Below are 12,877 nucleotides of genomic sequence, written 5' to 3'. Positions count from 1 at the left end.
CAAGAGGGGGTGTGCCTGACCTGACTACAGACTGTAAGTACTGCTGTACTGCATTTGGAATAATGTTGGTTTAACAGTGTTTGTCTGGATATGCCTATCATACATATCACAATAACTGCCATGTCAGTTCCATGTATCTGCAGGGTCATCTACAGACTGGGCAGTGTTGTGCCTTTGGTTTCATGTGTTAGCCATGGTGCATCTATCTGTGGAATGCAGAAGGTAGTGTGAGGATTGCAGTCTGTAGATGGTGAAGGTCATGACAGTTACTGACTTCATATCCCTCATAGGACATATGTTGCAACAAACCCCGTTACAATGGCAAATGTATGAGGTTATCACAGCAACATGTCTATACTGACCCTGTGTATATGCTGTCAACAACACCTCTATCAACCTTTGTTCATATGTCATGCATGAAGTGGTGTATATATGCTGTACACCATAAAAAGTGTCATCATATCTGATAACAAGCCAGTGATATGTCAGATTGCTACACGTCATGTACAGTAGGGGTTATATTTCATGACATAGCGTGGGCATTCCGTGGATGTTTGTATAGTACTGAGGTCTGTGTAGTGATGGTGAATGTCGGCAGTGTGTGTATTGTTGATATGTACATTAGCCTGTGTACAGACTGTGGTAGATGTCATTCTTTTAGCTCCCCTTCTATCTGATGTTACATGCTGCCCTACTGTATGGTACCATTTTGCTGTACATGTTTGTAGGGCCATACACACACATGTCCCATACCACAGATAGCCATCAAACCAAACTGTGTAGCAGCCCAGTATATGTAGGGTCATTCTGTGAGTGGCACATATGAGGATGGTGTAGAATAGATAGTCCGTATACTGTAATAATATGCTAGCTTACCATATGTGGCTGTGGCTGTGTTCACATTGGTTGTGGTTATGCACTTTCACACAGGTGTATCTTACCATGTGCTGTGACATGGCTGTTGAGCCTGCTATATATACAGGTACATGTGCATTCCCCCATTGTTACATGCCTAGCAGCCTAGTGTACTTACCCAGTGAGATGTCATGTGCAGATACTTGCTAGATGTACTGCTGCCAGGCCTCCCTTAAAAGTCATTTATGTCAGACAGAGCAGTGGGATACTGCACAGATGTTTGTCAATATCTAGTGGGTAGTATGTGTCCATGGCACCCCTGTACCAGCAGTCATTATGTGTCAGGCCAGACAGGAGTGTGTGAATCCAAAACCTTTGGTGGCAAATGTACACCAGTCGTTATGTGTTATACCCATCTACATGGCTGTCTACATCCATATTGTCAGGCCTGGTACACATGTGGTGCACTAAGGGATTATTGTGTAAACCTCTGGACTGTACAGGGTGTGTCCAAAGTTCCACATATATTAGCCAATATCTCTGCTGGACTTCACAAGGGTATTACATGTTAGCGATGGTACTTTACAATGATTTCCTTAGGATGTCTGTCCATAGCCAGTGGCACACATGTTATAAGCAGATGTCACCTTCCACACACACCATGTCTGTGAAGACAATCCCAATGACAGTAGCAATAGTCAAGTAATATGCCTGCTATACATACCTGACATCCCCTTGCACTACGACTTTGGGACTATAGGGGCTGGGGTAGGGCTACACTCCAAGTTTAGGACATATGGTGGAAATATATGTACATATACTTATCCAGATAGCCATATATATATATATATATATATATATATATATATATATATATATATATATATATATATATATATATATATATATATATAATTACACATGTGTACTACATCCAATTACCACTGTCATGACAACCACCCACTATAAATGCCTACAGCATGTGGGTGTGGTCCCTTTACATTTTCTGTGTGATGGGCATCCTTCCTGTGTGTGGGCATCAGTGTTACAGACAGCAAGTAGCAATACCTCTTACAGGAGAACCTGCACACTCAGAGCAGCCACATATTCATCGGAAGATCAGAGACTACAGACAGACTGTGAGTAGAGTTGTGTTATGCTGTGTGTGTGTGTGTGTGTGTGTGTGTGTGTGTGTGTGTGTGTGTGTGTGTGTGTGTGTGTGTGTGCATACTAGTGTACCTTGGAATGCAGTCTGTCTGCATAGCTCACTGCTGTGGGCCTATCCCCTTGCTGGACAGAGGTATGCCTATCATGTGTTGTCCATACACCACACGGGTCCTGTGTCAGACATTACACTGGCAGTGTGTGTGTTGCATGCTATCAGTGCATGGCTACATCCATTTCTGTGTCTAACCTCAATTCCCTGACTAAGGGTATGTTGCAGACTATCCTGTAACACCAGCACCTTGCTTAATGTATGGCAGCAGTGTTCCACATATGTGCCTGTGTGCCAGCCTCTGTCCCCCATCTACATACCAAGCTCTGCACATTTGTCATGCTGTTGGGGGTTGTTCTGTAGTGGGCTGTGAGTATATCACACTGCCATTGCTGCCATTAGTCCTGCTGTTGTATCCCCCACACATACAGTGGGGCTGGGGCCATATATGTGTGGGCGTCACCTACACAATACATGTGTGCCCTTATGCACTCCATAGGCCAGTGTATGTAACAGTGGTATATGGGCCTGTATTATGGAGTCTAGGTGGGGAGCAGCATAAATGACCTAGGCTGTTACAAAATGTGGGGGTATCAGGGGTGAGCAGCCACAAGGTATCTGGATGTACAGTACCATATACTTCACATATTGACATTACTTACATGAATTGGGGTACTGCAAGCCTGCTGCCTCCTGCCATACAGACTGTTCAGTTTGTCGGTGTGCTCATAATGGTGTCAGTTATGCCTTGTTATGTACCAGTTACAACCCATTTGATCACAAAATGTCTTTACCTCCTACTGAGTTTGCACAGAGCGTAGATAGAGGCTGCTGAACTACACACCTGCAGTACATACTGTTGATTGTTTGGTATCCTGTGGCCCAGTCTGTCTTTACTATTGTAAAATTTGAAGGGCTTGGCCTGGACAGCAACAGTTGTGAACCTTTCTAGACTACTGTATTAGTGTAACTGTTTCACAGTTGCAGTACTCTGTTTATATGGTTGTCAGTATCTGTACAGCTATATGACATGGCATATAGAACTGTTATAGTACACAATTAAAGGATTCCCATTTCTGCAAACCTGTGTGTGGTGTCTTTCCTATGACCTTTCTATGGGTATATGTTGCAGGCAACGATTGACATTTGTATGGGTGGCCCATACAGTGTCCAGCTGTTCAGGTGTTAACTATGGGCATAGTGGCTGTTCCATATTGTGTGCACCTTCTACATGTGTATCTTACTGTACATATATCAGCGTGTCTATGTGTAGGCACATGTATATATATATATATATATATATATATATATATATATATATATATCTGTATCTGCATATCTGTGCCTGTGTATCTGTATCCTGAGGATGTTGATGGCTTCCACATATTACATGTCCTATGGGAGGCAAACTGTTCTTTGCAGTGTATTGCAGGGTGCAAGTGTTTGGCTGTGGGGGTTGCGTATTCGTACAAGACGTATAGTGTGTGGGGCCTCTCAACCCCATTAACAGTGCATCTGGACATATGTGTATTTGTTAATCTGCCATTGCTATCTACAGATGTATGGCCATATATACCTGTATAGATTTATATATCTGCTAACATATATATAACTATGTCCGTATATACCTACATAGATATATATCTGTGTACACATTTGTAACGTGCTGTGTATAGGTAGACATATAGGTGTAGACACATATACGTGTTGATTTAGGCATACGCATGTATATATGTGCATATATATTGATATATATGTATATAGTTTTAGAAATTAATAGGTTCATAGGTTCATAGGTTCATACCAGGCTATCTGCCCTAGGGCATTTACAAGCCTAGCCAGAGTGTGTTTGGCTTTTGCCACCCCTTGGAATGAGTTTACTGTGCCCTTTTTAAGGTTAGTTTACTGTGCCTCTGTCTAGCAATGACACAGAAGTGACCCCTGGGGTAAACCTATGATCTCCCATCCACTCGTCAAGATTCCTCTTGAAGAGAGTCAGTGAGGGGCTCTGCCTAACATGGACTGGGATTCTATTCCAGAGTGAGGGGAGCCTCTAGGTTATGAATCTGTCCCTCCAGCATGTTCTATTTATTTCTGTGCTGAGGTTCAATTATCTCGATCGCGTAGCTCTAAGGGATTTGGATTTTCTGAGATGGAGCATGTCCATTAGTTCCGATTTGGACATGGCTTTGTACGTCAGGCATAGATCGCCTCTGAGTAGGCGGTATGCAACTGAGTAGAGCTGGAGTTTCTTTAGCCGAGCAGCATATGGCATCTGTTTGAGTCCCTTGATCCTCTTTGTGAGGTACATTTGGGGTCTTTTTAGTTGCTGCAGGTGTCGGGTAAGGTACATCCCAAATGGGGCATTGTACTCAATTATGGGCCTGATGAGGGAAGAGTAAAGGGGCACAATGACCTCCCTTGATCTAGATGTGAATCTTTTCATGATAAGGTGGGCTATATAGAAGGTCTTTCTAACCACTTTGGCAATGTGATTGTCAAAGGAGAGGTTACTGTCAACTTGGGTCCCTAATTCCCTAATTACTTCTTGCGTACTTAATGGATTACCACCTATGTGGTAATTTGTGGGCACTTTGTTTTTCCCAAAGGGTATGACTATACACTTTTTGGCATTTAGTTTAAGGCCATGGCTCTGGCACCAGTTATCCATTTCTATGAGACCCTTTTGGAGGATGCTTGTGTCAGCTGGAGAGTCAATTATGGCGCCCAGTTTGCAGTCATCTGCGAACTTGGTCAGCCACAGTCCTCCCATGTTAGCCTGTACCTCAGAAAAATATATACCGAATAAGAGAGGTCCCAGGACTGAGCCCTTTGGGATGCCACTTCTGACTGGTTTAGAGTCTGACATGGCTCCAGCAATTCTGACCATGTGGGTTCTGTCCTTGAGCCAGTTTGCAACCCATCTTATGACATAGGGGTTTATATTTAAGCTGGAGAGCTTGTCTATGATGCCAGAGTGGGGTATTGTGTCGAAGGCTTTTGCGAGGTCCAGGTAGGCTGTGTAAACTACCTTACCCTCATCAATGGCCTTGGTGACTGTTTCCAAGAAGTCAACCAGGTTCAAGAGGCAGGATCTGCCCTTAACAAAGCCGAATTGGGTAGGATCCAGTGTCTGTAGGTCCCCAATGTCTTTGTTTATGAGTTCCATAACGATACTCTCCATAGCTTTGCAGACCAGGCTAGTCAGGCTTATGGGGCGGTAGTTTCCAGGGTCCATAGAAGCACCTCCTTTGTGGAGTGGGACTACTGTTGCTGTACGCCATTCTTTGGGTACATATCCTGTAGTAAGGCTGAGATTGAACAGCAGCCTTATATGTGGGTTCAGCTCTTCTTGGAGTTCATGTAGCACGCAGCGGGGAACACCGTCTGGTCCCATTGATGCTGTGTTTTTTGCTTTGGAGAGGGCGGCTCTCACCTGGGCATCTGAGATGTCAGGGAGGCAACATTCTGCTGGGATAGATATTTGTCCCTTTTGGGGGAGAAGTTTGCACTGAACCTGTCTGCCAGGATGTTGGCAATGTCTGTGGGTTCGGTGTATTTTTCGTCATTATGGACTAACTCTGAGCATATCTGGGAGTTGCCACCCAGGTTTATAACATAACTAAAGAAAGCCTTATGATTATCTTTAGTGTCTTGTGCAATTTTTCTCTCAAAGCTGGCCTTGGATGATTTTATGAGTGATCGTAGTTTTTTGCTAGTACTGATCAGAGATGCCTTCCCTTTTAGGGATTTTGCTCTATCATGTAGTAGCTTCCTCCTTCTGTTGTATAGCTTATTTGTGGTTGGGATCCACCAGACAGGATGCCTGCCTTTGGGGGAATGGGTCTTGTTTTTATTTGGGATTGCATGTTCCATGCATTCCTGAAGGTGTCCATAGAATGTGTTTATAAAGGATTCAGCAGATTGGGCTGTAGTTTCCACTGGCCCGGGGGCCTTGAAGGATTCCACTTCGGTTTTAAGAAGTGTGAAGTCGGCTTTTGAGAAGTTCTTCACTGTGGTCTTCTGTGCTGGGGGTGGCGCTGGATGTGGATTTCCAGTGAGATTAATTTATGGTCCGATCTTACCAATGAGGGGTATACTTCTGGTATGGAACATTGTGTCCCCATGTTTGTGATGATCAGGTCTAGTATGTTTTCCCCTCTTGTGGGAGTGGTGACTAGTTGTTCCATAGCATTTGAGTTTATGAATTCTAGGAACCTTTGGGCTAGGGTGTTGGGGCTTGAGTAATGCTCCCAGTCTATGTTTGGGTAGTTGAAGTCCCCCAATATGATGGTGTTTGGAGAGACCTTCATATTCTCTAGTGTCTTCAGGAAGGCCGAGTGGGGTTCCTGAGTTTGAGAGGGTGGTCTGTAGCATGCTACAAACTGGAAGGCAGTTTTGCCCACTGTTAGTTGCACATGGATGGTCTTTGCTGCTTCTTGCAATGCCACTAACCTGGAGGTGTGGGTATCCTTGATGAAAATGGATACTCCCCCTCGTTTCTCCTTTTGTGGTTCGGTCGAAGTTTTGTGGCCGAAAAGCATGATATGAGGTATAACCTGGTAGTGCTGGGGTGCACTTGGGAGTCTTGAACCAGGTTTCTGTCACTGCACAGACATTGATGTTCTCCATACTGAGGAGGGCTTCGAGAGCATGCATCTTGAGGTTTAGACTTCTGGCATTGAGCAGCATTACCCTTAGTTTCTTTCTACTTGTGTTGTCTAAGGAGGTGGGTTTGTCTTTTGAGCCTTGCCTAAAAAAGGCACTATGTGGGTGGCAAGAGCCTTTGCCAATATCCGAAAGCCCAGGGGTGACAGGTGCAAGCTGTCCCTTGCAAAGCAGCGTGGCTTGTCGAGCATGTCATCCCAGGCAGACAGACACTGGATCCCCTTTGAATGACACCAATACTTAAGCCAATTGTTGAAATTGATCATTTTGTCTTTATACTGTGGCATCATTCTTGGTGAGGGTGAGATGCTGCTCAAGGTCAGTGTCATACCGGCCTGGGCTACATAATCAGAGAGCACCTCTATTTCTCTTTTCATGTAGTCAAGGGAGGTATGTCTCAGGTCATTCACACCAGCATGGACAATGACTGAGTCATATTTGTACCTGCTTTGGAGTGACCTAAGTGCTTGTGTTATGTGGCGGATTCTAGCACCCGACAGGCAGCTCACTGTGATCCTCTCCTTGTTCAGCCTGGTGAGCGGGATGTCAGTGTGTCTGACTATAGAGTCACCTATTACAAGTGTATCAGGTATGTTGTTAAGCCTTAAGGGTTGTGACTGGCACACTGACTTTGTGAACTATGTGTTGTATGTGTTTTGTTTTGGGGTAGTATATATATATATATATATATATATATATATATATATATATATATATATATATATATATATATATATATATATCTAGATATGTTGTATCTGTTTAGATATTAATATATTTACACACACATACATCTAGATGTTGGTATACATTCTCTGTATTGTTGCATGACTGGACTAGATGATATGTTTCTGAAAACACCAAATCTCTTTGTATCTGTCATGACTTAGTGATAAATCACTTTGTCGATGGTATGCAAGGTCCGTGGTTTGAGCCTTGCAAGAGCTGTTTATTTTGTTGCTGGGCAGAACATGGCCCGTTGGATACACAGTGATTAAGGCACTTTAAAGCAGTTGTAAGCAGGTTTGAGTGGGTTTACACGGAGCTAAGCAATGCCTACACAGTTTAAGCAATTCAGCAGCTGAGTATAAGAAACTGTAACCAGACTTTAGCAGTGCTTACCTCCATGCAAACCCATGCAAACCCACATACAACTGCTTTAAACTGCCTTAATCACTCTGTATCCATCGGGCCTTGTTGTGCTAGCAACAAAATAAACAACCTCTGCTAGGCTCGAATCCAGGATCATGCACACCATAGCCAAAGTGATTTACCTCTAAGCCATCTCAGATATACACATTCCTGCTGTATTCAAAAACATATCATCCAGCCCAGTCATTCAACAGTACAGAGGATGTATTCCAACATGTACATGTATGTGTGTGTGTGAAAATATAGTAATGCCGAAACACATACAACATATTGATATATGTAGATATATATACATATATGTCATCAGATATTTATATCTATATAGGTATATACGGACATACATCTGTAGATAAAGTGGGAACATAGCAGAAACATATATGTCCACATGCACCATTAATGGGGTTGACAGGCACAAACAGCATATGTCATGCATGAAAAGGTAATCCCCCCAAAGCCAAACAGCAATACACTACCAACTGTTGCAGATCCCATAACCAGGACCTTACAAGTCAGGGGCACAAGATGTTAACAGTACTCCATCCCACCTGTATGATGTCAGGCTCATAATGACTCCCATTTTGCAGTCATCTGTTACTTTTGTTAGCCAGAGTCCCATACTGTTGGCCTCTACTTCAGAGATGTAGATGTCAAACAACAGTGGTCCCAGGACTGAACCCTGAGGTACTCTAGTTGTCACTTGTCTGGGTATGGATTTTGAGTCAGTTACACATACAGTTTGGGTTCTGTCAGTAAGCCATGTGGCAAACCATCGAGTGGCATAGGGATGTATGGCCAGATTAGTATGTTAATCTATGTTTCTAGACTGGGGGATGGTGTTGAAGGGCTTGGCGAGTTCCACATAGGCTTTGTGGACTGCCTTACCCTCTTCAACAGCTATGCAGACTGAGTCAAAGCAGTCAATCAGTTTCAGGAGACAAGACTGGCCCTCCATGAGCCCAATCTGTGTGGGTTCCAGTGTTTGAGGGTTGCCAATGTCTGCATTCAAAACATCCCTGATAATGCATTCCATGGCCATGCAGATTAGGCTTGTCAGACTGATGTGAAGGTAGTTGCAGGGATCACAGGTGGATCCCCCCTTGTGGAGTGGGATAACTGCAGCTGGGCGCCACTCAGTGGGAACCAGGCCTGATGCAAGGCTATGATTATACATGACAATTAGGTGAGTTGCCATTGAATTTTGTAGTTCATGTAGTACACAGCCCAGGATGTCATCTGGTCCCATGGATGTTCATAGGTTCATAGGTTGATACTAGGCTATCTGCCCTAGGACATTTATAAGCCTAGCCAGAGTGTGTTTGGCTTTCGCCACCTTTTTAGATTAGTTGACTGTGCCTCTGTATAGTAGGTCACAGAAGATAGCCCTTTTAAGGTTAGTTTACTGTGCCTCTGTCTAGTAGGGACACAGAAGAGATCTAGGGGTAAACCTATGGTCTCCCATCCACTCGTCAAGATTTCTCTTGAAGAGGGTCATTGAGGGGCTCTGCCTAACATGGATTGGGATTTTGTTCCAGAGTGAGGGGAGCCTCTGGGATATGAATCTGTCCCTCCAGCATGTCGTATTTATTTCTGTGCTGAGGTTTAAGCCCCTGAAGCATGTAGCTCTAAGGGATTTGGATTTCCTGAGATGGAGCATGTCCATTAATTCTGGGTTGGACATGGCTTTATACGTCAGGCACAGATCACCTCTGAGTAGGTGGTAAGTAACTGAGTAGAGCTGGAGTTTCTTTAGCCTAACTGCGTAGGGCATCTGTTTGAGTCCCTTGATCCTCTTGGTGAGGTACTTTTGGGGTCTTTCCAGTTGCTGCAGGTGTCGGGTGAGGTACATCCCAAATGCTGTATTCTTAACTATGGATAGTGCCGTTTCTGCCTGTGTGGCCATGATTACTGGGCAATGGAACTCTTTTCGTATTGACATGGGCCCTTTTGGGGGTGAGAGGTGGTGAATGTGGCACTAAATCATTCTGCCAGGATATTGGCACATTCCATGGGAGCAGTCTATGTAATGCCATTCTGTTGTAGCTCAGAGCACTTCTGAGCATTGCCAGTTAGATTTTGGACACAAGTATAGAATGCTGTGTGGTTGTCTGTGGAATCCGTTGTGATCTTTGTTACATAACCAGCTATGGAGGATTCCATGAGGGATCTCAACATCTTACTGGGGCTGGTAAAGGAGTTGTTTGCATCCTTGGATTACCCTTTTTTCTTCAACAGTGTCTGCCTTCTGTTGTATACTCTGTTAATGGCAGGAGACCACCAGACTGGCTTGCTTATTTGGGAGGTGAGCATTGTGGTTCTATGTGGGATGTCAGGAATCATGCACAAGTGGATGTGCTCATACAGTGCCTATGTTTAGGATTCATCAGTTGAACTGTCAGCTCCTGTCTCCATGGGTGTCACAAACATTGTCACTTCTGCTTTGAGTAGCATGAAGTTGGCTTTTGAGAGGTCTTTTACAGACAACTGTATATACATTCCTTTCACATGTTCAGTTTGATTAGCCTATGCTGGGATTACTTTGGTGAAACCACAGTCTCATGTACTGTTGTGATTGCTTAACGGTTAGTTACTGTAATGTACAGTGTCCTGGGTTCATGACCTGCAAAGGCAGGTTATTTTTGTTTGGCTAGAACAGTTAATGCATACAGACTAATTGGGGCAATTTAGGTTAGTCACACTCAATACAATTCAAATGCCCTACTTTGGCAATCCTGCTGATGTCAATCACTGTGAAGTACACCTTTGGGGAAAGAATACTCCAGCAATCTCTGTGGTGTATTCTATAACAGTGTAATGCTGTAGTGTGATATAGAAATCTGGTAGGGGTTCTACTCTTACACATGTGAGTTGCGGATGCTTTTGTGTCTATTCATATGCTTGTGTAGAGAGCAATGCATGTTTGGCTAGTCACACTCACTACAATTCATTTGCCATACTTTGGCAATCCTGCTGATATCACTCACTGTGAAATAAACCTTTAGGGAAAGTGCAGTCCAGTAATCTCTGTGGTGTTTTCTATAATTGTATAGTGTTGTATTGTAATAACTAGTTAGGTAGGGGTTCTACTCTCCGATGTGACAGGTGTGTGTGTGTGTCTTAATGGGTCGATGTTTGTCGTTCATGTCCTGTGTGGAGGTGGTTGTGAGTGTGTAACAACTGGACTCAATGTTGAGTGGGTTTTTAAAATTTCTTATATGGTGCCCCTAGCATAAATCGCAATATCCACCATGCAGGGATAACAGATGTGATATCAGTACATAGTCAGTCAGGGGTTCAACCCCATTAACGTTGCATGAGGACATATATGTTTTTGTTATTTCCCCATTGTTATCTACAGATGTATGTCCGTATATATCTATATCTATATATATATATATATATATATATATATATATATATATATATATATATATATATATATATGTGTGTGTGTGTGTATATATATATATATATATATATATATATATATATATATATATATATATATATATATATATATATATTTATATATATCTGCTGACATATATATAACCTGCCATATATATTTAGACATGTAGATGTGGACATATATATCTATAGATGTAGGCACTTGTATGTTTATATCTATCTATCTATATATATATATATATATATATATATATATATATATATATACACATATATCAATACATTGTACCTGTTTAGACATTAATATATTTACTCACACACATACATCTCCATGTTGGAATACATTCTCTGTACTGTTGAATGACTGGGCTGGATGATATGTTTGTGAATACATCAAGGATGTGTATATCTGAGATGACTTAGTGGTAAATCACTTTGGCTATAGTATGTAGGGTCTTGGGTTTGGTCTTAGTAGAGGCTGTTTATTTTGTTGCGAGACAGAACAAGGGCCTTTGGATACAGTGTGATTAAGGCACTTTTGAGCAGTTGTAAGTGGGTTTGCGAGGGTTTGAGTGATGGTAAGCACTGCTAGGTTACGGTTACTGTTTCTTATACTCAGTTAGCTCCTGAATTGCTTAACCTGTATAGGCATTGCTTACACCCATTCAAACAAGCTTAATCCCACTTACTGCTGCTTAAAAGTGCTTACTCATGCTTACCCCTGTGCTAATTTCTTTAAAAAAAAGAAAAAGGGGTTGATCGGAAAGTGGTGAAGAAAGGTGCACAAAGAGGGAAAGATAGTAGGGAAAATAGCTAGGGATGTGCAAGAAGGGTGTAGGGAAGGTCCATAGATGCCCATTTCTTCTACTGCAACAGTTGTGCATATTCACTGTATTTGGAGTTAGAGTTGGACATTCGAACCCCTGGGAGAGGGGTGAGGACAACAATAATTAATTGTGATGCCAATTAGACCAGATTACATGTGTTCAGTGGACACGTGTGCGAAATGGACAGCTATGTATGGGGAGAGATTTTTTTTGTGGGAACAGATTGCCCTTTTTTTCAGGTGGGAGTGGGATGTTGGGTAGGAGTAGTAGGTATATTTGGGGAGGTAGGTTGGGTAGGTTAACAGACAAGACACACAAGATGCATACAGTGGCAGTATATGACACATGTGGGGGGTAAACACCTTGAAGGGGAGGGGTGTTGGGATATCAGAAGCCCACAAGGACCTAGTGGTAACAGTGGGACTGAGGTTCCCACCCATGGGCAGTCACCCTTGCACCTTCACAGTCCTGAATGTGGCTGTGCTGGGGTCTGAGCCGCAGAGCCAGGCTGACTCTCTAATTGTGACACGTGGCCCTCAAGTTGGTGTAGAAGATCACCAACCTGGTCGCTGAACACTCTACGCACCATGAATCCGACCTGGCCACGAGTGAAAGGTGCCTGTCCGCACCCACTCCTGGGGGGGTGAGCCCCATCCCTGAGGCAGTTCCACCCAAAGGTGGTGCAGCACCAATGGACAGGGAGGTGTGGGGTTGGGCCCCAGACATGCTGGTGCCCGGTGCCTTAGCCAGCTGA

This window comes from Protopterus annectens, chromosome 8.part0, assembly GCF_019279795.1.
Source record: "Protopterus annectens isolate FY-2018-M chromosome 8.part0, PAN1.0, whole genome shotgun sequence".
Classification (NCBI taxonomy): Eukaryota; Metazoa; Chordata; order Ceratodontiformes; family Protopteridae; genus Protopterus; species Protopterus annectens.
The sequence above is the reverse complement of the archived record's forward strand: the minus strand, read 5'-3'. Positions refer to the sequence as shown.